Source organism: Euleptes europaea, chromosome 5 (assembly GCF_029931775.1).
Source record: "Euleptes europaea isolate rEulEur1 chromosome 5, rEulEur1.hap1, whole genome shotgun sequence".
Lineage (NCBI taxonomy): Eukaryota > Metazoa > Chordata > Lepidosauria > Squamata > Sphaerodactylidae > Euleptes > Euleptes europaea.
Genome location: NC_079316.1, coordinates 46,128,820 through 46,154,342, shown reverse-complemented (window position 1 = coordinate 46,154,342; position 25,523 = coordinate 46,128,820).

Genomic DNA, 25,523 nt, shown 5'->3' with positions numbered 1-25,523 from the left:
GGATGCATGGGTGCATAAGTCAAAGCATCCGGTTAATTTAACAATACCAAATAAAACATTCCTTTTTTTCTTAAGTCAACCTTTGATGGCTACACTAACAGACTACAGTAATATACATGGACTCATAACAGTGTGCATAGGATACAAAGAAAAAACCTAACGCGGGGCTGCCAGATTTTAAAATTTAGAAGGAAAGATTTTTTACCCTTTTTAAAGTTACAAATAATAAAAGAAAAAAATTGGAAGACGACATGCCTCTGGTTTATTTGTTCAGCAGAAAATCTCGTTCCCCTCCTAGCAGAAGGGTGATGTACACATTTAGCGCAATACGCTCCTCCCCACAGTAAGGGGGAGGGGGCCTAACAAAAAGACTTCCTTGCCTCTTCCGTTGGCAATCGGCTGGGCTCGGCTATCTTCGGGCTTCTTCGGTAGCACTCTTTGTGGCCTGGCCTGTCTCGGGGGTTGGTAATGGGATGGCCTGGCTAAGGGGGCGTGGGGTGATTTACATACTGCCTTGCAAGGCAATCTGGTTGGATCCATGGACATGCTCGGGGCACAATTAGATTACTATATCATTTCACTCTGGCACCTCCGCCTGTCATCAAGGGGTCTCTTTGTCCGGGATTCCGGGGGGGACCCTGCCTGTGCACTGGTTTTGTGCCCACTGTATCCTTTTAGGGCTGATCTACTGATGCCCTCGCCTTGCGTAGCCATTCATCAATCATGAGGACTTGCGCTTGCGCAGTTTTCACTATGGGAGCTCTCGGGGGTGGCGCCTATCCGGCGAGTCACCAAAGGTGACCTCGTTGGCTTACACTCGCGCCATTCTGGTTTCGGACCGGATGATCCCGCCGTGCGGGTAAATCCGGGCGAACCTTCGAGGCTCTGACTAATGACGCGATTCCATTTGGTCAGGCTGGAATCGCGTCCTCGGGAAGGGCCTCCATATACTTGGTAAAAGATAGATCAAACAAAATACACAAACAACAACACATGCAGTGAGACATTTATGCACAATTACTGTCTTAGGACTGGAGGGGCTGTCGTATGCAAATTGGCGAGCATACTGGCATGCTGGGGCACCTGTGGCTGTGTGGTGGGGAGGGGACTCCTAGTGCGGCTACATATCAGGTGCTCCGTTTGGAGACCTGCAGGGGCATGTGCGGGGGATTGGGTCTGTCTCTGACCTCCTTAGTGTGGGCTGCTTGCAATTTTTTGTCGGTCGCCATGTTCGGTGCGTCTACAGGTGCCCTTGATCCGGACGACTTTCTAGCCCCTACTCTTTACCGAGCCGGCCTAGTGCTGGCCGTGGGCTGGTGGTCCAAAACTGGCCTGACGATAACTCGCCTGGGCTTCCAGGGCAAAGGCCAGATCTGGCAGTTCCATTCCCGCGAGCACCATAGTGAAAATGCCATCAATTTCCTGATCCTGACTGTTCCCACTTCCCAGCCAATTTTTCCAAAGGGGCAAGCCGAGAAATGGTAGTCCCGCCTATTAAGGTCAAAGAACAGACTTAACAGATGAGGGAGAGGGGCAGGGTGCAGTCACTTCGGCAGAGATCGGCCTTTCTCGGACTTCTCCGTAAGGGGAGGTGTGTAAATCCTCCCTGTTCTCGCGGCCTTTTGAGCTGCGGACCTTCCTTTAGGGATATCACGTTTGAGCCGGGAGGCGTTTTTTGGGGGAGGAGAGGCATTTGCATATGGCGAGAGAGAGGCATCCTGGTACACAATAAATTTACACTTCCATTAATAAAGCATTTTTAATAACATTCCTATACCCATGTGCATGTGAGGCTTCCTGGTTTCTTATTCTTACTCATATGAGAAAAAAGAATTGGACGAGAGGTTTAGTTGGACAGTGGACACAGTCTGCAGAAGGTAACCGGGGCTAGGGCACCAAGTCAGACCGAGGTGCACTCCATTAGCTGTGAGCTAATTCTCCCTGGTGGCATGTCCTCGCACCCACCAGTAAATGCGGTCCTCCCACTAGACCCGTGAGGGTCTCTTGGATTGCGCTCGGGCCTTTCTGGTTTTGGATAGTCAGCCCACTGAGCGGGCTAACTATGTAACCACGACCTTGAGGTCTCTTCCTGACAGGGCGATTCCACAGGGGCAGGAATCGCCTTCTCGGGGGGGGGCCTCTCCTATACTGGTAAAAGATAGAATCACAAACACAGCAACATTTACAACATTTCCTACAAGTTGCCTTGGTATGCTCTGGGGAGGGGGCCAGGGCCCTTCATGCTCATAATGCGCAATCTCGGTCTGCACCAGAGGGTTAGGTGTATGCAAATTTTTATGTCCAGGGGCATGAAGGGTATCTGAGTGCTCCTGGTGTTTGGACAGGTATCCAGTCAAGGTGCTGTCCGTTAAAGAGATAGCGACAGTAGCCGACAGGTTCTTCAGACCACGGGAGGTGCTGGTCTGCCAGGGGTGCTTTTGTTTGTCGAGGGAAAGGGGTCCCTGTGATCTCAGGGTGGGTGTCTTTGGGAGACCATGCGGTGGTGGGAGACTTTCCTGCATTGGTGGGTGGGCCGTCCAAAACCAGGATGGCCCGAGCGTTAGCGCACCCCACCCTGGCGTTTTCCTATTGGTTTTCCCAGAGTTTTTTTCACCCCCGCCATTGCACGGCTTTCCTTCATTAGCCTGAAATCACTCGTTGCACGGAGGCTCCCGCCTTTGCGGTGGGTGCGATGACACGCCGTCAGCGGAGCTAATCCTCAAAAAAAATTTTTCAATTTTTGTGCTCGGGGTTTGGCCAATAACAACCCCACCTTCACTGTTAAAGAATAGATCTTGAAACGACGGGAGGGGGGGTGGCTCCCTTCTTTCCAACTAGAGGGGACTTTGGAATGCTGGGGCTGTCTCTTTGGGAGGGGGCAGTCTCTTTGGGACGGGGCTGTCTCACCTTCCCTTGAGAGGAGGACTACAATTCATGTGATGCCTTTGCACACACACAATACACATAATTAAAATAATAAAAAAAAACCGCTTTAAAATCGGATGACAGAAAGGAAGAAAAGGGCGGGGGGGGAAACTTAGAGAGTTCAGTTTCCTCCCCCTCCTCCTTTCCTTTTAGAGCGGCTTATATGCTAGTGCGATTGACGACCCTCAGCTTGGTGAGCTGTCGTTTCTACCAACACCCAAGGAAAATTATCAGCATGGTAAAGCAGGCTTTTTATAACCTTGCAATATTGTGTTTGTTTCTCCCTTCTGAAATTGTTGCCCACACACATGCAATCCACACATACCGCACCCCGGGCCCGGGGTGAGGCGCGAAAGATAAGCATCGATCGCACAACTTATAGTGGTTGCGAAGGGAAACCAGTGCCCCCCCCTTTTTTTTTTCCTCCGTGTGTGTTTTCTCCCGTCCATATCTTCCACTTAGTTCTTTGGCCGCCGCCCGGACTCAGGAGGCTTTTGTCAAGCCCCGGTCGCAAAGAGCCTTGGAGGGGGGCGGGGCGGGGGCCAAAGTTACGCTGGATTCAAGACCATTACACGCGACTTCCCAGCTTTTGAGAATGAGGTCCGTGGTAGCCTAAGTCGTTTGATGGGACGATGGATCATCACACACACAGGCTGCTAGCGCTGCGCTCCAGCTCGCTGTCCACGTTAAAGACAGCCTAAACTGAGTGAAGAGGCTGCCCGCCCCAAGTGGTGGTGTTTCCCCCACTCGCGCAAAAGACGGACGTCCGACTCAAAGCGCAACCTTCTTCTAAAGTCCGAAAACCAGGTAGCGTTCGCTTAGGTGACAGCTACATTGTTTTGACAGGTGTCAAATCGCCGGCCGCGGTCAGGGGCCGAGCGGCGCTCCCGACTCGGGAGTCCCGACTCGAGTCCCGGCCGTTTAAACGACTTGTGCCAAACCCTCTGGTCCAGACTGGTGTTCGTGACTGTTCTGTCTGTGGCGTCTGGCGAGGCAGAAGTTCCACACACCTACCCAAGGAGTTGTAGTAGCAGAATAATGTTAGACCGTGGACAATTGTCCTTGTGGCGGGGTGAAACGGAAGCTCAGCCAGGCCAGCTGTCAGTCACTAACCCCAGCGCCCCAAAATCTGAGAAGCGATATTGGTTAAGGAAGAGGGGGAGAACAGAAAGCTTTGCTCCCCCACCTCCCTCTCCCTCTCCCCCGCTGAGGAAGTGTTTTCACAGACTTTCAAATCTCCCGCCCGGCAACTCCCGTCATTCCCCAACCCAACCCCACCCCAACACGCCGCGCGTAGCTCCGCCCCAGCACTAGTCCGACCTCGTGCGCTAACATGGCGGGGAGAGCAAGACGCGCCCTGCAGTGGAGGGGCGTTGAGGTCGAGGAGATGCTGAGGATCATTGTCCGTCATGGGCTGGCCTTTGACGTGACCCTCAGCGACCTCCCCCAACGCCCCTTGTTTATCAGGGTTGCGCGGCTTCTCTCTCGCGCGGGATATGCGCGGAGGACCGCCAACGCCTGCTACAGGAGGTTTAGCCTCCTAATCATCGCCCTCCAGATGTTCGACTTGTTGGGGGGGGAGCTACCACCCCACTACGAGCGGCTGATGGAGATTCGGAATGCGGCCCGCGCAGAGCTGGCCGCTCGTAGGGGTGAGTCAATCGCTTTACCAAGACCTATTGTTTTTAGGTGATGGGCTTGTTTTGTTGGCCTAATGACACATTAGGGGACATCAACGTACATTTTCAGACTTTAATGGGAACATCTGGTCCTGCCTCAGGCTTTAATTCCACCTTTAGGTAACCGTGTAGTTCCTTCCAGGTAGAGTCACCTTCCTTCTAACTTATGGATTTGCCATTGAAAGCCCTTTACTATTTTCGGGGGTTTAAGCTTTCAAGAAGAGTCCAAGCTCCCACCCTCACAGCAGGGGGATCACAAGACAATGAAGACATGACACTCTGCAAATCTGGTTGGTCTTCCGGTTTAAGGTGCTTATGGAATGCAATTGAATGACCTTGCCCTCCCTCATTCTCCCTTTCAGGGCTTTTTTTTGGGGGGGGGGATTCCCAACTCTAACTTCCCCTTCTCTGCATGCTGGTGAACCTCGGTCATCTCTGCAAGACTGCGGGTAGGGTTGCCAATGTGCAGATGAGGGTTTCCCTGGAGATTCAGGGGTGGAGCATGAGGAGGGTGGGGATTGGGGTGCATGGGCATTCATTGGGATTATGTGCCAATGTGAGGACCTTTACCGCTTACTGTTTTCAAAGTGTGCTGGAGATCCAATGTGATATCTCAAGCTAAAGCCTAGAAGATTAATAACCCAAGCACTCTTCAAACCAGACCCTGCACCCTCACACCAGCTGCACATTGCCTTCCCTGTGTCACCTTCTCATCCCAATCTCAAGTGTGCACAGGATATTCTATTATGTTCCTACCTTCTTGCAGTCCTTAACATCAACTTCACAGGCACTCAAGCAGCGCCTAGAAAGGAAGAAAATTTTACATTCTTCCCATCGTGGTTGCTGGCCCTTGATTCGAGTCAATTAAAGGGGTTTTTTTTTTTTTATGCCCCCGCCTCAGGGGCAGAGAGGATCCAAGCTTCTCCTCCAAGCTTCATCCAAGCCTTTTGTAATAATTTTCTGAAAGTCAACACAATCTGGTTTTTGGGTGCTGCGTCCATGTCAAATGTTTGCTCTGGTCTTCATGATGAGCTTAGCTAGAAAAAATTGGTTTCTCCCTTCTGAAATCATTGCACTCTACAAGTGAGTGCATGTTATGAACAGTGAAAGGTGAATGTGTCAAACCAGTGCTTCGTATAATGGCCCAGGTATGAGGACACCACGGGGAAGCGTAGAAATTTTTTTTTAAAATTTTATTCTGGGGGCATCACATTCCTGGACAATTTTCAAGCACAAGCCAGGGTGCCATGTTTCCCTGGACTTGGGATCTCTCGCATCTAATGCCCCTTCTCATGTCTTCAGCATTTCCCCGTCAACACAGAATGTTGATCTCTTGAAACGGGATGCTGAAATCATACCTTTAATGGAAAGCTTGGTATTTTGAGCGGTGGGTGGGGTCTCCGTTGGGACGGCCAATTAATTACCCCCCCCTGGAAATTGCTCCCACAGTGTTTGAATGAAGATGGAAGGATTCAGCAGGGTAACAATAACCACCCTGCTGAAATTTCCAATTAAAATACCACATCACCTAACAGTTTTAGGCAAAATCTTGATTTGGGTAAATTTACAGGGGTTCCCAGCCAACTTCACACCTCGACAAGGAGGGCAGCAGCTCAACGCTTACTCACACTTGTGGAGCGTTAGTCTAAGAGTGGCACATAGCGCAATTTCTGGGTGGCCTTGCGTTATTGTAACCACACTCCTTCTCTATCTCCCTCTCCCCCCAGAGGCGGAAAACCGAATGGACATGGCGGGGCAACAGGGCATTCAGCAGTGCCTCCAAGAGCGGTGAGTATGGAGTGTAGGCTGGGCAGGACCGTAACAGGAGTTGTTGCCATCCCCACCTTTCCCATCATTTAACACTCCCCAAAGGCCCACTTTCTGTGTCCTTGCCATCACCCTCCGACCCTCCAGCAGGTTTAAATACACAGTCTGTGTCTCGGACTGTGTTCTGGCCTGCAGTTAGCGGAGACTCACTGAGCCTATGAGCATTAGCCCGCACAGCATGCTTCCCCCATGAATGGCCGCTTCAACATGTTGCAATGTCATCATCTGGTCCTAACTTCAATTTACTGTTTTTATCCATTTACAAGCCCAAGATTTCAGTAGCACCTTGAAGCCTTGCAAAAAAGGGGGGTTGGAGGGGATGATCTCTCGTGAGCCAGTGTTCACTTCTTCTGATAAGACGGTGAGCCGTGGCACACTCAAACTCATGCCCTCCCATCACTTATTTGTGTAAGGCTTAAGGTTTGCAACGGACTATTGCCCAATTTGACCGCCACCTGAAAATTAAGGCAGCCGCCCACTGCGGACGATCTTACTGAACAAGGTTTTCCTCTTACAGATACCCTGGTCATGGGCCAGAGTGCGAAATATGGGGGTTGGTGAGAGAGCTGCGTGCCTCCGGTGAGTCCTTGCAGTGATTTGAACCATTTTTCTGTAGTATGAGGGACCACATTGGAAGCCCACATTGCTTAACTCGCTTAGAAGCGGCCAGGCTGCAACTATCTGTGTTCTCTTCTCCAAATCCCCCCCCCAAAAAAAAACCCCACACATGACCTGCAACATGGGCCTAGCTCTACAATTCTTCCTGAAGGCTTTCTAAGTATTCTATTTCTAAGAAAATTTTAAGCTACTTGGGGAGCTATGACCTGAGTAGCGCTGTGACTTGGGTGGCGGCTCAGTTCAGCCAACGCTTTGCCCATACAGTCATTGATACTGGCATTGCAACCCCCCCTTTCAACACATTAAAGTTGTGAACTGACATGTCAACACTGTTTCCCCCCCCCCCCTGCAGTGGAAAACCTCGAGCAACGCGTGTCGCTCCTGGAGGAGGAGCGGCGCTAACCAGAACCACGGGGAGCCAGAGGAGAACACCAAGTTCAATAATGTTTTTGTATTTAACCTTGTTCTGTTTAAAATGTTGCTTTATTGAGGTTTTTTCAAATTTTTAAATTTTAATAAAGGAAAAGTTATTATTTGGCATTACACAAGTGTTCTCCGGAAGACTCATAAGGTTACAGACATTTCCCCAATGTTTCCTTTTTAAAGAAAAACTCAAGGTTTACACCATTAAGGGAAGGCCTCAGAGCAATTGGGGGAGAGGGGTTTTACTGCGCCTGTGTCCAGGGCAGCCCTCTCCGGTACGACACATCAACAAGCTGCGTGCAGACGGAGGAGCTTTTCAGTGTGCGTGCCCAAGGTGTCATCACTGGCCTTCGAGTTAAGGGAACCACCCCCCCACCCACATAAGCGTGAAGAACGTTTATGGGTGCGGCCCACACCGTGCTGTGTGGCCTTTGGGCCTGTGTGGAAAACCGGAACATAAATCCTTTAGAACCAATGGGTCATGAGAGGCGTGGAAGCTCATGCGACAGATCAGTCCCACAGTTCAATTACATGGCGCTCAGTGACAGTAGAGGCTTCCTGGATGGCTCACGCCAGAAAGGAAAATCTGACCTGCGAAGGGGAAAAAAAAGGGGAAATGAGGAAGGGAGACAGACTGCCAAACAGCCACAATTCTACAGAAATTAGTCCCTCAGCACTGACAGGTTTTTTTTTTCTCAAGCCAAAACAGAATGGGGAACGACTCGTGATGAAAGCTTCTGGACTTGAATCAGGAACAGTGGTGGGGAGCAGAGCGGAAGTGGCAGCAGGCCTAATTCTTACACTGAATTCCCTCCACACACAGCCCAATCCCGAACATTACAACGGCAACTCATGAGCATTACGCGTGAAGGGGTCCCCCTTCTGCTACGTGTTGTTCTAAAGCGGGGGTCCTCAAACTTTAAACAGGGGGCCAGTTCACTGCCCTCAAACACTGTTGGGGGCCAGACTGTTGCGGGGGAGGTGGCGGCGGCGGCGCGAGCCGGCTCACCGGAGAAGCATCCTCCTTACAAGCCCAGCCCTTCCCTCCGTAGTGGTTAAGAGTGGCGGTTTGGGGCGGGGACTCTGATCTAGAGAACCGGGTTTGATTCCCCACTCCTCCACGTGAGAAGCGGAGGCTAATCTTATGAACCTGGTTGGCTTCCCCACCCCTACTCACGAAGCCAGCTGGCTGACCTTTGGCAAGTTACAGTTCTGTTAGCGCTCTTTCAGCCCCACCTGCCTCACAGGGCGTCTGTTGTGGGAGGGTATGGGAAGAGGATTGTAAGGCGATTTGAGTGTCCCTTTAGTGGTAGAGAAAGTCGGCATGTAAAAACCAAGGCCATTGATTTATTGAAGGGTTTGCCTTGGATTTGCCGCTCTCCAGATGCACATTTTCCCCATCCAAATTCTCCAAACCCTGCCCGGGGAAGGGGAGAGCTTTCTTGTGAGTTCTGAGAATTTGGATGGGGAATATGTGCATCTGGAGAGCGGCAAATCCAAGGCAAGACCTCCTGTGCATAAGTGACCACAAGTCTTTTTCTTCTCCCTGGAGATATTCCCAGCCCCCCCCCAAGGGCCGGGGAGGGTGGGAGAGAGAGGGGGAAGGGGGCAACTGGGCGGCGTGCGATGCAGGAAGACACCTTGTGCTCCCAGGAAAGGGGATTTTGGATTGGAGAGGGTGGGAGGGAGAGGGGGAAGGGGGCGACTGGGCGGCGCGCAAGGCGGCAAGATGCCTCGTGCGCCCAGGAAAGGGGTTTTGGGCTGGAGAGGGAATAGGGAAGGGGGCGATTGGGGCGGGAGGGAGGCTTCTGGCTGTGCGCACGCCGCCAGGAAGCCCAGAAAAGCTCTGGGGAGGTGGGCAAGGGGGGACTGGCTTTCTCTGTCTCCGGCCCGGACAAAAGCCCTCCGAGGGCTGGATCCGGCCCTCGGGCCGTAGTTTGAGGACCCCTGTTCTACAGTGAGAATTCCGGACCAGACACATGAACGTTTGGGGAGAAAACGGGAAGGGGAAGCCCATGAACCAGATAAAGTCTCACCTTTCTTTGCATGAAGCTCGGGTGCAGTAGAAGCCTCCAGGATGTCAGCCAGAAGAAAGAAACACCAGAGCTCATCCGGGATGCAAAAAAACATACAGAGAAGGTGATTAGAGAAGTGAGGGAGCACACGGAGTTTGAGTCTTGACTACAGCTTTAGACCTCGTTTTGGCTAGTCAGTGGTCAAATTAGTCTGCAGAGGGGAATGGATGCTTTTTCCTTTTTTTTTGTTTTTTAAAAATCGGGAAAGAGCGCCTCACCAGATTCCCACCGACACAGTCCACGAGGACATGCGGCGACAACACGCTTTTTCTAACCTCATCCTTCCTCAGTGTCCAGGTCGGGGAAGCCAAACAAGGGCAGGTTGACCTTTAGGAATGCCAACTGCTCAGCGTGCCAGGGTGCCAGGCTTGCGCGCTGTGGGCGAAGAACTTCACCCAAATGAGAAAATAGCCGCTCACTCTGGACGCTCGTAGGAGGGCAGGAGAGGAGCCTCTGGGCCACGACTGCGAGGTCCGGCCAGACTGACTGTTTCGCGGCCCAGTAGGTCAGCGGACACGTCATCTGTGGCTCGTAGGGCTCAGAAAGGTACTCCCTTACCATTGCTTCTCCCGTGTCCTGTCTCCTGCGCTTAGACAAAGCCGCGGAGGGGCCAACTGCCCACCCGATGACGTCCATCTCCATCGCCATCGAGGGGGTGGCCTGCAGGGGGACGGCACAAGATGCTGAAGGTGTGGGATGGGTGACAAGGGAGTCTTCCTCCCTCTCCACCTCCTCAGTGTCAATCCCCCGTTGGGCCCGCAATCGCTCAACTCGCTGGCACAGCTTGTCTCTCCAGCGCAGAAGCTCGCTGGAACGCTCTGCAATGCTGCCCTTGATGCGCGGGTCGCACATGCTCGCCAACATGTAGACTGGCTCCTGAGCGACAGGCATCAGACGGTTGGACACTCCTTCAAGAAGCCTCGTCACTAGGCCGGTCAAGGCTGTCTGATCTTCACCCTGTTCCTGGAACTGCTGCTGAAAGGTCCTCATCCTAACACGGAGCCTGTGGGCCATGGGGGTGAACAGAGCCAGCGTAGCCGTGTCCGAGGAGAGCATCTCTGTGCAATGCTTGAAGGGCTCGAGCACTTGCACAGTCTGAGCAATGATCTGCCACTCACGTTGGTTGAGCTGTCGCTCAGACCCCACGGATTCTGATTCCAGAAAAAATGCTCTGAGGGCCCTCTTTTGCTCCACCAAACGCTCGAGCATGGCGTAAGTGGAGTTCCAACGCGTGTCTACATCACCCTTCACACGGTGCTCTGGCACGCCTTCACGGACCTGCATCTCGCGCAGTGCGTAGTTGTCCTTTGGACTGCGCGAGAAGTGACTTGCAAGCTGCCGGCATTTTACCATGAGCTTCCGGAAGTTGCGAGTCTGCCCATCCATCTTGGATTCAGGTTGTGATCCGAGCCCCAGGGCATCTTTCACCACGAGGTGGAGAAGATGGGCCGCACAGTAGATCCGTGATTCAACACCCAATTGCCCTGCTGCCGCCCTGATGTTTGCGCCACCATCGGTCACCATGAATCCCATGGTGACTTCCCTGCCTCGCCAATTCTGTATGTGTGGCTTCAGGACGGCGACGATGTTGGCCGCCGTGTGCGCCTCCGCGAACTCCTGCGCGTGTAGCATGGCCTTGCAATAGCCGGGCCGGCGACAGTCTCCCTGCCTAACGCTGCCCACCCCTCCCCCACCCACAAGGTCCTGTGGTTGCCACCAATGCGCGGTGAGGGAGATGAAAGATTCCGCATTCAGACTTGTCCAAATGTCGGATGTGAAGTGCACAGTGCCGCCGGCAGCGCGCGACAGCTGTGCCCTCACATGCGCCTTTGCGCCCTCGTACAACGATGGCACAATGGATGTAGCCATTGTGTTGCGAGATGGTAACTTGTACCAGGGCGCGAAGAATTGGATGAGTCTGCGGAATCCAACCTTCTCAACAACACGATAGGGCATATCGTCCACGGCAATCATTTCGCCAAGCAGACGAGTGGCCTTTTTCGTGGCTGCTCTCACCCCACCTCTCGGCATCCTACAGACGCCATCCCCCACACCAAACATCTCTGAAAGAGTGGTTTGGCGGGTCTTTTCTAGGGGAGTCGCAGCACGGGGCGCGACGGGGAGAGCAGCAGACGATGGCGGTGCAGTGGCCCCGGGAACCCTTGTCAGCGAAGTACCAGCCTGTCTCTCCTCCTGGAGCAGCACCGCGTTGTGGTGCTTCCGGAGATGGTTCCGGAGTGCGGTGGTCGAGAGATGCTTGAGATCTTTCCCTCGACTCACCCGCGCCCTGCAGAGCTGGCACTCAGCAATGCGGGTATCATCCTCTGCCACTTCGAAATGCTTCCAAACCGAGGATGTGAAGTGGCTCCCATGCGGCTTGTGCGCGGAGGTTGCCGCAGGAGCAACCTGCCTGGAGGTGCTCGGGGCAGACTCTTGCTGTCTAGGGACCTTGCGGGGAGGGGACGGCGGGGTAAGGGTTTGAGATGGCTCCAGCAACAACACAAACTCTTCCTCTTGCGACTCCTCCACCCTCTCCTCACATTCCGTAGTTCCCAAACTGCTTCTGGGAGTTGGAGAAGCAGGCAAAGTCGGCGGGCTGTCCATCGAGTGTGCAAACTCCTCGACCACTCTTCTTGAAGTGGGGGTGAGATACCTCAATGCATCGGTATCGAAACATTCCATCCCGAACTCCTCCCCAGACAGCACCCCCTCCTCCTCCTCCCGCTGCCGCGTGACAGGCCCCTCCACGTCAACAATGGGAGGAGCAGGAGGAGGTACGGTCTGGACAGCAGCAGCATCAGCAGCAGTCCCTGTACCAGTGTGAGCATCACCTCTCACCTGTGCAGGATTGGCAGCTGCGGAGGCACCGTCTGAGAAATCGATCCGCCGCTGCACCCCTGAGGGTGCCACCGAAGCTGATCTACGCACAGGGCGGGGGTGAGCCGAGGCCCTCCCCCTACCCCTCCCCTCCACCCCTCTGGTCTTCTGCAGTGCTTTCCCCCCAGGGCCCCTGTTTCCTGGACGCCTGGCACTCATCTTTCCCCTTGGCAAAACCCAGAGGCGGTTTTGCTGGGTCAGATAAGGTGGCACGCAAGCACGGTGGAGGGGGTGGGATGGGGTCGCGCGAGCCTCAGCGGCGAGAGGGTCCTCGCGCCTCCGCACGGAGACCGCACGCCCTTCTCAAGGCAACCGGGGGGGGGGCTAGGCCGGACCGTGGAACCCCAAGCAAAGCAACCCACCGCACCACTCACAGGCCACACGAGGCAAGCAAAAGCCGAAGGCGCTGGATGAACTCAAGTGGCACCCAAGCACCGGGGGTTGGGATGGGAACGCGGGAGGCCCGGCTGGCGGCGAGAGGGTCCTCGCGCCTCCGCACGGAGACCGCACGCCCTTCTCAAGGCAACCGGGGGGGGGGGGCTAGGCCGGACCGTGGAACCCCAAGCAAAGCAACCCACCGCACCACTCACAGGCCACACGAGGCAAGCAAAAGCCGAAGGCGCTGGATGAACTCAAGTGGCACCCAAGCACCGGGGGTTGGGATGGGAACGCGGGAGGCCCGGCTGGCGGCGAGAGGGTCCTCGCGCCTCCGCACGGAGACCGCACGCCCTTCTCAAGGCAACCGGGGGGGGGGGGCTAGGCCAGACCGTGGAACCCCAAGCAAAGCAACCCACCGCACCACTCACAGGCCACACGAGGCAAGCAAAAGCCGAAGGCGCTGGATGAACTCAAGTGGCACCCAAGCACCGGGGGTTGGGATGGGAACGCGGGAGGCCCGGCTGGCGGCGAGAGGGTCCTCGCGCCTCTGCACGGAGACCGCACGCCCTTCTCAAGGCAACCGGGGGGGGGGGGCTAGGCCGGACCGTGGAACCCCAAGCAAAGCAACCCACCGCACCACTCACAGGCCACACGAGGCAAGCAAAAGCCGAAGGCGCTGGATGAACTCAAGTGGCACCCAAGCACCGGGGGGTGGGATGGGAACGCGGGAGGCCCGGCTGGCGGCGAGAGGGTGCGCCTCCGCACGGAGACCGCACGCCCTTCTCAAGGCAACCGGGGGGGGGGGCTAGGCCGGACCGTGGAACCCCAAGCAAAGCAACCCACCGCACCACTCACAGGCCACACGAGGCAAGCAAAAGCCGAAGGCGCTGGATGAACTCAAGTGGCACCCAAGCACCGGGGGTTGGGATGGGAACGCGGGAGGCCCGGCTGGCGGCGAGAGGGTCCTCGCGCCTCCGCACGGAGACCGCACGCCCTTCTCAAGGCAACCGGGGGGGGGGGCTAGGCCGGACCGTGGAACCCCAAGCAAAGCAACCCACCGCACCACTCACAGGCCACACGAGGCAAGCAAAAGCCGAAGGCGCTGGATGAACTCAAGTGGCACCCAAGCACCGGGGGTTGGGATGGGAACGCGGGAGGCCCGGCTGGCGGCGAGAGGGTGCGCCTCCGCACGGAGACCGCACGCCCTTCTCAAGGCAACCGGGGGGGGGGGGCTAGGCCGGACCGTGGAACCCCAAGCAAAGCAACCACCCGCACCCGCACAACACAAACACCACAAAACACCCTCAAACCAGTTCCAGAAGATGAACACAGGTGGATCTCTCACAACTGCAACAATTCTGCTGGCTGGATCTCGCCACCAAAATGGCAAACACTGGGGAAGGAAGGGATGGGCGGCAGGCGTTTTAAACTTTCTCTTGGCCAGTTCAAAACTTCAAATCAAAGCTCTGATTGGCCAGCGGAAGATTCTGCTGGGCTACCATTGGCCGTGGGAGAAAGCGGCCGGATCAGCTCCTGCGCATGCGTCTCCGCCGAACCACCGAATTCGCCGAATTCACACGCCGAACACGCCGAACATGAAGAGTTTGGCCATCCGGATTACTCTCATTTTCGAGTTCGGATCCGTCCGAACTGAAAATCGCCGAATCACGGAGAATTCGGCTGATTTTCAGTTCGGGCCGAACCGAATTGACAGCCCTAATCCTGCTCCTCCTCCAAAGAGTTCAGAGCAACATATGGAACTTTATCTGGCATATTCAGAGCATTTTGGGGTCCAAAGAAACCAGGTATAATATGGGGTGACAGTTTCCCTGGGGTCAGGCTCTTGGAGGTATCCTTCCTGGAAAGCGACAGTGACTGAATCCATCCACTCACCTGTTGTCACCCAATGTAAAGACCTGTTCCTTAGAAATAGGTCTTTTCCTTACAGGTGCTATTGGACTAGGTTGTAAAGCTGCATAGCAAAATATCCAATTCCTTCCCTGTCACTGTACAACCTCTCAACAATGGGGACAGCTGCATACAAGAGGGAAGCAACTGTTCGTGACAAAAATATTAGCAGTTTCCCTGTTAAATATTTTACAGATGAGAAATTTTGCATTGTGTAATGTTTTCAGTTAAGCTTGGCCGATTTGTGTCAAAGCATATCAAGATTCAAATTCAATCTTCATTTTCTGGTAACATTTTAGAAATGGAAAGCTGGACGTTTTGTATATATATATATTTAAAAGCATGAACCTTTCATTTGAAAGTAAGCAATAACTACTTTTTCACTTACACTGAGCCAAAATGCAAAATGGGATAGTTTCCCCAAAAATGGTGTGAAGTCTAACTCAGAAAATTTTCTAAGTGCTGTTAAGAATATTTGCACGTCCTCAATGGAGCTAGTGTTTTATACACATTTCAGGAAAGAAGTTATAGCCTAGTGTTTAACTTTCAGTCTGCAGGCCACTTACAACTTATCTGGAATTATCCAGTCTCTGAGAACTGGAGGGATCCATAAGTAAATGTAGACATATCCCTGGACTGTGTGCATAAATATCAGGCTAATGAGATTTTGTCAACAGGCGGCAGAGATGCCTGCCATGCAGAAGATGGGGGTCTTCCATCGAATCCAGCCTCAAGCTAGCACTAAAGGTTTAAAACTGTTTCTCAACCTCATCCTATTCCAGTCCTTGGCTGACGCTCCAGACATGTGTGGTCTGAACTCCATCTGAAAGGAAGGAATTCAAAGAAAGTCAGAAACTGCAGCCAGTCACTGCAGAGAACAATGTGAGGAGAGAAAAGGGGGGGAAGAGGAGGAAGGAGCTGGAAACTCTAACAAACATCAATCAAAGCTGGATAAAGAAAGAAGTAACAAGCTCACTTAAAGTGTCACCTCACTGAGAGCAATTTGATGTATTCTTCACAAAGGCAATTATTTATTCATAAATAAAACAAAAAAGGGTGATTTTTCAAAGACTGCATTGTGTGATGAGGCAAAGGTAGCAAGAAGCCCACCCAAGGAGAGCTGTCTGACATTTTCTCTCCACTGTTAGAGGCCGGGTTTTTTCATCATACCAACTGATTTAATTATTTTAAATGAGAAGAAAGCAGGGCACAACTGCAGCAGGAACCCAGTTTTTGCTGCCTGATCTAAGGGACTTTCTGTCTCATAGATAGTTTCCAGCACCACATAGTGGGCCCTGAGAAATGCAGCATCACAGGGCCATTTAAAATATGGGTTTTCTATACAGAAGCAATGTGAGATCCACATATTCTACATAGAAGCTTGCATTGCTATTTCCTGCATGGAAGTCCTTTCTGTATAATCACAGAATCATAGAGTTGGAAGGGGCCATCCAGGCGATCTAGTCCAATGCCCTGCTCAATGCAGTGTCAGCCTAGAGAGCATCCCTGACATGTGTTCGTCCAGCCGCTGCTTGAAGACTGCCAGAGAATGCATCACAAACAATAACATACTGTGCATCATAACTGGACATGTACTTCAGCCTGCCACTGTTAGGGCTTGGGAATGCCACTGCTACAGTTGCATCTCTTTCAGTAAGAAGAGGTTTTACTATGTGTTAAGGCGAGTACACTATGTGTTGTACATGCCTTAGCTCATAAGGCAGTCCTTCAAGTTTGTGAGTTTCAGGTTTATAGGTTAAAAACCAATGCCCTGAATTGCACCTGAAAACAAATAGGCACTCCGTTAATTCTTCTAATGTTGGTGTTGTATGCTTGTGTTGGCCTACACTGGTTAAAACTTGACAAACAGCATTTTACACTGATAGTAGTTTCCGAGTACAACTAGTCATGGTGCTTAGGACTTGGTTAGCTTTGTATGGCAGACAAACAACATCAAAGACCCTACGATAAGCACTCTGATTTCAGATGGCAATGAAGCACAAGCATCCCCCCAGATGATGCAGGAGGCTAGCTCTGTTGCCCTGGGTGCAGCAGGTGAAATGTTCCAACCTAAACCTCATGTCAGCTGTCAGGTCCAATCCCATCCATTCCAAAGTTGTTCAAAACCACGAAAACACACAAATGAGTGAATTGACACTGAACCTTGGGGTGGGAAACTATAAACTTTTGCTTTGGCACAATAGGACTGTTTGTATTTGTTTTATTTTTTTTAGCACAGACTTTTCCCCAATGCTTTCCCCCCTTCACATGTTGCCAACTGATGGTAAAAGTAACATCATGCTGACAGGAAAGCACAGGGTGCTTTGCACTCTTGTTTTCATCTCTCTTGCAAACAGAAACTTATTATAACTGGGCTCCCTGACATTTCAGTAATTCAGAAAAGGTATGCTGCTGCAAAGCACTCCCATGCACATGCACAAATAGATGCTTTCATGCTATGCCAGAAATGAAAGGTTTTTTTAACTTGTTGCCTGCCATTTGGCCCCTTTCCACTTTCCAAATCTCTTGCTAGGCTTGTTGTCTTGACACTGACTCTGGGACTCCAGTTTTTCAAAAGCCTGTTGTTACAGACCATTGGATTTAATGATTTACCATTTTTAATTATTAAACAGTGAATAAATAATAAATAGGATGAGAAATATTCTGTACCGCTAAATGAAGACATCACTTACCAGAGGGAGAAGGGTCTAGGGGAGCCGATGCTCTGAGCTGCCAGAGAGATGGATGCATTAATCAAGGACCGGCCAGGCATTCTTCTTTGGCGCGTTCCCCTGGGTGCCCCAGGTGCTGCTGCTGCCAGAAGTGAGCCCAAGCCGGCGGATACCAACAGGGAGTTAGCCCCTATGGGAGAACCTGCTGCTCAAGTATGAAAGACGATACCACATGTTTGTCTAAAATCAGTCTAAAATTACAAAACATGATGTCATCCTTATCCAGCTACTGAGCTATATAACTGCTTTAAAATATACTCCTGGCCCTATTGGGTCAGACAGAGCAATAGTCCATCAAGCTGTGCTTCTCACTGTGATGGGCCTCCAATGATGTGCCTGAGACTGTGGATTTGCCTACTCTAAAAAAGCATTCTCAAACCATGAATTGAAAGGAATAGAACTAGTCTAGAAAAGTGCTCCTAGATGACTTGTGTCCTTGTGAGAAGCCTGTGTTATTATGGTAGATTTTGGAATGACCTCCAGAAATTCCAGGATAAATTAGAAGTGATCAAAATTCTTCTTTTTGCAAATTTCTGTTTGTGAATCAGTCCTTGCCTATATAACTTGCTGCACATCGCAGTATAAAATGGTGTAGGAAAAGTTACAACATATAGTTCCTTTGGAGGGGGTAAGATATTGCCTGGTCTAATGCTTCTCCCCCACCATTTCTTCATAGTTTCCTCTCTGAATTTCATTTAGAACATAAAACACACATTTCCCACGTGTGTGCAAAATAAAGCTGGAGGCCCAGATTCATTGTGGAAGCATCTTGAGCTAGTCAGACTATCGTGAAGTAGAAACTGCATACCTGCAAGCTCTCTCACTAGTATTTGACCCAAATTGACTACTGAACACTATTATAGATGCACTAAAATAACTTTAGTCCATTGAGGGCATTTGCTGCTCTTTCAGACAGGTCTCTCTTATTGAGTAAAAAGCTTTTTGAGTTTCAACATCCCCACACCTCTTCTCTGCACCCAGCACTCACCAAAGCCCCTGTTGGGTATATTTCCAGGTCACTGATCATCATATTGGATCCCAAGTGTAAATGCGCTTTGTGGGGAGAAGGGAAACAATAGGGAGATGCTGCTCTAATCTGTATGGTTTCTGGAAAAAAATATGGCTTTTGATCAATTCAGCAATCTCTTAGCCTGGGCACTCGGGGAGCACTCAGTCTCCTGCTGAACAAGCTGCTAAAAGCACAGCTTTCTTTTATTGTGCCAAAGAATACAATTTTAGTAGGCTACAACTTGTGATTTCAGGTGTAAACTAAAATACAGCAGCCAGATTCAGATTGGAGTCAGTTAAAGGGGCAAACGACATGTTCTAAAACTGTTATCATGTGTGGTCAGAAGATACATGTGCCATAGACAAATTTCAATATAAAATGTGGCCAACTTTGCTGCCTCTCATGCTTTAAAGTTGCTGGTTTGGGTTCTATGACCAGTTTAAGGAATCCCTTCAATCTGGGCAGAGACCACAATGGCAGTAAGGAATCTTTTGACAAAGTAGGGAGATGCCTCTCCTGGAGACAACCTTAATCAACCTCAATTAGTATGGTTGAGATATGGTCTTATTCCTGTGCTTTCTGTCATGAAAATGGCCAGAAATAATCTTACTGGCACAACATGACACACAGAGAGGATCTGGTGTTAGCATCAAGATGGAAAAAGAGAAACCACACTGGAGGCTACCTGGCAACACTGCAGCCATGTGTTGCGGGGCCTTCACAACTGTATCTCCACTTTGAAGTGTCCTCAAGCAGGACTGATTTACATTATAGAACAAGCAAATGGAAAGGGTCACTTAATCTTTCCCCTGCTGGCTGATTTGCCCTGGAACTCCCCTGACCCAGATCCTTTTACCCCTCTATTGTTTGCCTTACAAGAATGAGTCTGGAATCCCATGGTAATAAAGGCAACTGGAGAGGGGGGAGGTGATTCTATGACCTTAGGCAGATCATGAGAGGGAGGGCATCTTGGCCATCTTCTGGGCATGGAGTAGGGGTCATTGGGGTGTGGGGGGAGTTAGTTGTGAATTTCCTGCATTATGCAGGGGGTTGGACTAGATGACCCTGGTGGTACCTTCCAACTCTATGATTCTATGAAGTGTTTAACTGACAATATGAGTAGCAGGGAAATGGCAAACCATCTTCATCTTTCCCATACATTGTATGATGTAATTCACCATCTTTCAAGAGCACCTTGCAAAGGAGAACAAACCATTAGATCTGTTTGAAGTGTAACATGTAGTTCATCCTTCAAACTGCCTCTGAATCTGGTTGTTGTGTTTTAATTTTTTACCAGAAACAGAGTGTTGCAAGACTTCTTGCTTTGGTCAATGAGAGTTGTATTTTTGTGTTCTCCTAAGTTGAATCAGAAGGCTGAGGAAACTACAGTTCTGATCAAAGCCCAGCAATCCAGTATGTTATGGCCATGTAGCAACTGCAGCCACTAACCAGCTACCCATGTGAAGATGACCAACTGCACAGGCACAAAATACACATGCACTGCTGACCATTTAAAATCAATGCAAACATCTGGATTCATGACTCAGAAGAGAATAGGCATTGTCAACAGGATGAGTTTGATTTTCAAACACATGATTGGGAAGACTGCAGCAATGATACTTGTGGGTACCAATATTACTCCAACCTGACAGACCCAGATCAGGAGAAGCATGTACAGAAAAGAGCATCTCCTCAAATGCTTGACAATCAAATTGCTGGGTTGTGCGTCCATTTCTGCGGTAAATGTTTGCATGTTTAAACTCTTTCCTGAAAGCCCACCTGTACTATACTGCCTATGAAGCATCTGATAGTAATTAAGCAGCTGCTGCAATGTAATGACTGTTTATTGCACCAATTCTAACCGTCATGTTCTTAACTGTGCTTGCTTGTGATAACCATTTGATGGCCATTCCCCTGCATAAATTGTGAACCCTTTGAGCAAAGTCTTAGTTCTCATTATGTATCAATTGTCTAAAGCTACTACAATGGAAAGTGCAGTCACATATCAAGAGGTTTAGCCCTATGGCCCAAACTTCCACAACCTGCACCAAGAAAACCATCTAGCATATTTTAAGATGCATTATTCACACTGATTTGTGCAAAAGTGTCTTTTTCCCAAAAAAATTTAGCGCTCATCTTTTTGCAAATCTACATGTTTTGCCTGGAGCTGACTGCTGGCCCCGCCCTCTGCTGGGTGAGCCTTGAACTGTGTAAGGCTCCTCCTCACAAAGGCATAAGCCTTTGTCATGAGCCAAGGAGCTCTTAGCCAGGCGGTCAGGGCTAGGGGCCCTGTAAGAAGCGGAGAAGTTTGTAACTCTTATATGTGTTAAGCTTTTTTGCTTCTGCAAGCAAGGGAGTCTTGTGAGGCTTTTGTCAGGGGAGTTATCAGAGAGGTGCAGGAAAAAACCTGAACCACTTCTGCAGTGGATCGCAGCTGCATGGCTGGTGAGGGAGCTGAGGCAGTAACACGCAAAGCCTGTGGCATGTTCGTATTAGGAACTTGAAGTCCTAATATAGGAAGGGGACTATGACCAATAGGCATTACTGAAACTAGGTGGGATGACACTCACAGTTGGAATGTTAGGATTGAGGGGTACAATTAAGATTGAGAGCCAGTGTAGGGTAGTGGTTAAGAGTGGTGGTTTGGAGCAGTGGACTTTGATCTGGAGAACTGGGTTTGATTCCCCACTCCTCCACATGAGCGGCGGAGGCTAATCTGGTGAACCAGGTTGGTTTTCCCATTCCTACACATGCAGCCAGCTGGGTGACCTTGGGCTTGTCACAGCTGTTATAGTGCTGTCTCAGCCCCACCTACCTCACAGGGTGTCTGTTGTGGGGAGGGGAAGGGAAGGTGATTGTAAGCCAGTTTGATTCTTCCGTAAGTGGTAGAGAAAGGCAGCATATAAAAACCAATTCTTCTTCTACAGCCTGTTTAAAAGGGGAGGAGTAGCATTGTATGTCAAGGATGTATATACCTTTGAGGAAATACATGGATCTGAGAGCAGGAGTTCAGTCGACAGTCTATGGGTCAAAATAAAAGGGGTAAGAAATAATAGTGATATTATGGTGGGGGTCTGCTATAGACCACCAAACCAGGCAGAGGACTTGGATGAGGCACTCCTAGACCAGATTACAAAGTTCTCCAAGGGACGGGACGCAGTGGTCATGGGAGATTTAAATTACCCAGATATCTGTTGGAAGTCCCACTCTGCTAAAAATGGAAGGTTAAATAAATTCCTGACTTGTCTTGATGACAACTTCATTTTCCAGAAAGTGAAGAGGGAAACAAGGGGGTCTGCTATCTTGGACTTGATTCTCACCAACAGGGAAGAACTAGTTGACGAGGCAAAAGTAGTGGGCACCCTCCATAAACAGCTTTTTAAAGATTTGAGAAATAAAAAGGACTCATTGGGGAAATGGAAGGAGGGCCTTATAACTAAGGATGAATATAAACAAATAACCAGTGCTTGTAGGGAGAGTGTTAGAAAAGATAAAGGTCAGTATGCGCTTAGGCTAGCGAGAGATGCTAAACACACAAAAAAAGTTTTTTTTTGCTATGTTCAGAGTAAGAAAAAGAACAAAGACATGATATGCTCATTGAAGGGACAAGAAAGTGAAATTGTAACAGGTGATGAAGAGAGGTGAGAACTGCTAAATTCCTACTTTTCCTCAGTCTTCACTTGTGAGGGAAACAGTGCTCAACTTGGCAAAAACAGAACAGATGTTGAGGGAAGGGAGTTGCAGCCTAGAATTGGCATAGGCATAGTACATAAACACCTAGTGTCTTTAAATGAAACAAAGTCGTCAGGGGCAGATAAATTGCATCCAAAGACATTAAAAGAACTCATGGATGTAATTTCTGAGTCTCTGTCCATTATTTTTGACAATTCTTGGAGAACAGGTGAGGTGCCAGAAGATTGGATACTGGCAGATATCGTTCCCACCTTCAAGAAGGGGAAAAAGGAGGGTCTGGGTAACTACTTACCTATCAGCTTGATGGTTATACCTGATAAAGTTTTAGAACAAATCATCAAACCGTCAGTCCTTGAGCATTTAGAAAGGATGACTGTGATTACTAAGAGCCAGCATGGGTTTCTCAAGAACAAGTCATGTCAAACTAACCTTATCTCCTTTTCTGAGAACGTTACTACCTTGCTAGATCAGGGGAATGCTGTGGGAATAGATTATCTTGATTTCAATAATATTCTTGTTGATTAGTTGGTAAAATGTGGTTTAGATCTTATTAAAGTTAGGTTGATCTGTAACTGGTTGACAGATCGCACCCAAAGAGTGTTTGTTAATGGTTCCTCATCCTGTTGGAGAGGAGTACCAAGTGGAGTGCGTCAGGGATCTGTCCTGGGCCCTGTAATTTTCAACATCTTCAGAAATGACTTGGATGAAGGAATGGAGGAAATGCTTATTAAATTGGCAAATGATACTAAATTGGGAGGGGTAGCAAATACTATAGAAGACAGAGCCTGGATACAGGGTGGTGTTGACAGGCTGGAAAACTCTCTCTCTCTCTGTCTCTCTGTCTCTCTGTCTCTCTGTCTCTCTGTCTCTCTGTCTCTCTGTCTCTCTGTCTCTCTGTCTCTCTGTCTCTCTGTCTCTCTGTCTCTCTGTCTCTCTGTCTCTCTGTGTCTCTGTGTCTCTGTGTCTCTGTCTCTCTGTCTCTCTGTGTCTCTGTCTCTCTGTGTCTCTGTCTCTCTCTGTCTCTCTCTCTCTCTGTGTCTCTCTCTCTCTGTGTGTGTGTGTGTGTGTAGTGCTGTCAAGTCGCTTCCGACTCCTGGTGACACTATGAATCAGTATCCTCCAAAATGTTCTGTCTTTGACAGCCTTGCTCAGATCTTGCAAACTGAGGGCTGTGGCTTCCTTTATTGAGTCAATCCATCTCTTGTTGGGTTTAAAACTAATAAAATGAATTCCAGTGGAGATAAATGTAAAGTTCTGGATTTAGGTAGGAAAAATCAAATGCATAATTATAGGATGGTAGAGACTTGTCTTTACTGTAGTATGTGCAAAAAGGATCTAGGGGTCTTAGTAGACCAAACCCTGAACATGAGTCAGCAGTGTGATGCAGTAGCTAAAAAGGCAAATGCAATTTGGGGCTGTATCAACAGAAGTATAGTGTCCAGATCATGCAAAGTGATAGTATTGCTTTACTCTGCTCTGGTTAGACTTCACCTAGAGGATTCTGTAAACTTAGGCAGGTCTTGAGAGGGAGGACAAGAAGGGCTGAAGCAGTACTCGGCTCTCATGGCCCTTATTTACATGCCCAGAGTAATGCCAATCACCACTTTGGGGTTAAGAAGCAATTTTCTTCCAGGCCACAGTGGCTAGGGATCCTGGAGCATTTTTTCCCATCTTCTGGGCATGGAGTCACGAGGGGGGGGGGAGGTATTTGTGCATTTCCTGCATTGTGCAGGGGGTTGGACTAGATGACCCTTGTGGTCCCTTCCAACTCTATGATTCTAAGTATATCTTACCATATTCTACAGTGCTTTTTTTTTTTTACTATGATGTCATTTAGTGGCAGGATGAGAAGTACCGATAAGTGAGAGATGGTGGAGAGTGATTTGTACAGAAAGATTATTCATGGTAATTAAAAAGGAACAGAGGTCCAGGTAGTTGTCTTGATCCAAAGAAAAATGTAAAAATGAAAGCTTTTTATGAAGTCCAACCAAAATACAGTGTGCAAGTAACTACCATTAGCCACCCCCCCAAAAAAAACCCTACCTTTAACGCCATCCTAAGCAGAATCACAACCTTCTAAGCCTATTGACTTCAATGGACTCTGAAGGGAATAACTCTGTTTAGGATTGCACTGTCCGTCTCTTGACATGCAAGCCTTTTGCAAATGCTGACAGCATATTTGCAGACATATTAGAAACCCCAATGACTGCCAAGTATCCAAATGCTGTGCCAAGATATCATATTCGTTACAAAATTTAGGGCAGTTTGTCTTTTTCTTTAAACTACTCTAAACAGAGAATGCAATAGAGAGCAATCACTCTGGGTCGAAGTGTAACAATAGATGCATTTGATATCACAGTAGGTTCACCAACTCCAGGCAATTATTTTCTAACCATGTAACCTTTTAACAATAAAGGAGATGTCACCCTGACATAGGGATTACATTTTAACAGTGTAGCTACGGGATGATTTTTCTTTTAAGTTCTCAACATCATGTGACAATATGAATTAAATGCATCTCTGACCCTGCTGGGCTTCTTTAAATATTTGCAGTTCTCCACAGCGCTGTTTGGTTAATGAAATGAAATTAATGAGCTCATTAGATTCTGCCTTAATCTTTCAAATGCAAACGTGACAGTTGGGCTTGCTCTTCCTATTCTCTCTCCCCTTGCAGTGAAATCTGATTCTGGGTGCTGGAATTATCTACTATGTGAGCAACCAGGCGAGGCTGCAAGTCTGGAAAAGGTGGGGATTATATTCTTGAATCCTAGAGATTTGTCATCGGCATCCACATCCTACTTAAGTGCCCACATTCTTATTTCTGTCTACTTTTAAATGCATTGCTTATCAAAGATAGCAAGTCCACAGTGGATCCTGTAATGGAAGATGGATAGCTCCTAGAATTAGACTAGGTGCCAAATGCTGTGATCTGGAGTGCATTGACTTGGAAATCATTCTCACCAATTTAAATGGAATTTCTTTCCAAGCAATTGGGTTTAGGTTTGTCACAGACTTAACTGTAGCTTATAATATTAGACACTGGATACTTATTAGCTCTAAAGAATTCTATGTTTGTGTAGCATTGGATACGGTGTTGTCCCTGATACACACACATATAAACACACACACACGCACACACACACACACATATATACATATACATATATACATAGAGAGAGAGAGAGAAGGAGAGAGAGAGAGATCTCAATTGGAGGCAAGAAGATATTCATTTCTTTCAAAGCCCATTTCCAAACTGAGCTGGGAGGAAATTCACCCACCACTAATTGTCCCTGACCCCAATCCTTGGCTGGAAATGGCTCACTAGGACCAAATTTTACAGTTACATTAGTGTAATATGACTTGAGAACACTGAGGCCCA